This window comes from Penaeus monodon, chromosome 28 (genome assembly GCF_015228065.2).
Source record: "Penaeus monodon isolate SGIC_2016 chromosome 28, NSTDA_Pmon_1, whole genome shotgun sequence".
Taxonomy (NCBI): Eukaryota; Metazoa; Arthropoda; class Malacostraca; order Decapoda; family Penaeidae; genus Penaeus; species Penaeus monodon.
The window spans coordinates 10259069-10259602 of record NC_051413.1 but is presented as its reverse complement, the minus strand read 5'-3'; positions in this window follow the sequence as shown (position 1 = coordinate 10259602).

The window sequence follows — 534 nt, the reverse complement described above, 5'->3', positions numbered from 1 at the left end:
TCTTTCCTAAGTTGAAAATAAGTAAGGAAGGTTTGTGAGGAAGTGAGCTGGATGACGTCACAAGAGGCAGACGTAACAATTAAATGACAGTCTGTTTCTCGGTTAACGGCAGGACACGTAAGGAACTGGACATGAACTGGACTTGTTCTCAGTGGAGGAACGACCTTCTTTGATCTCCTGACTGTTATTAGTCAAAGAGATTTAATTATTTTAATTATAGGCAAAATATAATTTATGGAGCTCAGCTAGTAGTCAGTAATTCCTTATTTTTATTACACATAAATTCTAAATTACCTCATCAGTTGATTAACTACAATTATAGCTACTTCCTATAATTACCTAGTTAATTATAGTCGAAATCACAGTTACAATTCTATGTTATATAAATACATTCAAATTCAATTAGAATTACAATTACCCTAACTCTGGCATTCTCTGCCATCCTGCCCCCCCCCCCCCCCGCAACCCTATGAACTTTTCCAACATTAATGGCTGATTCCTCTTGAGAACTTACTTGTCTGCAGGGGGGCGGAA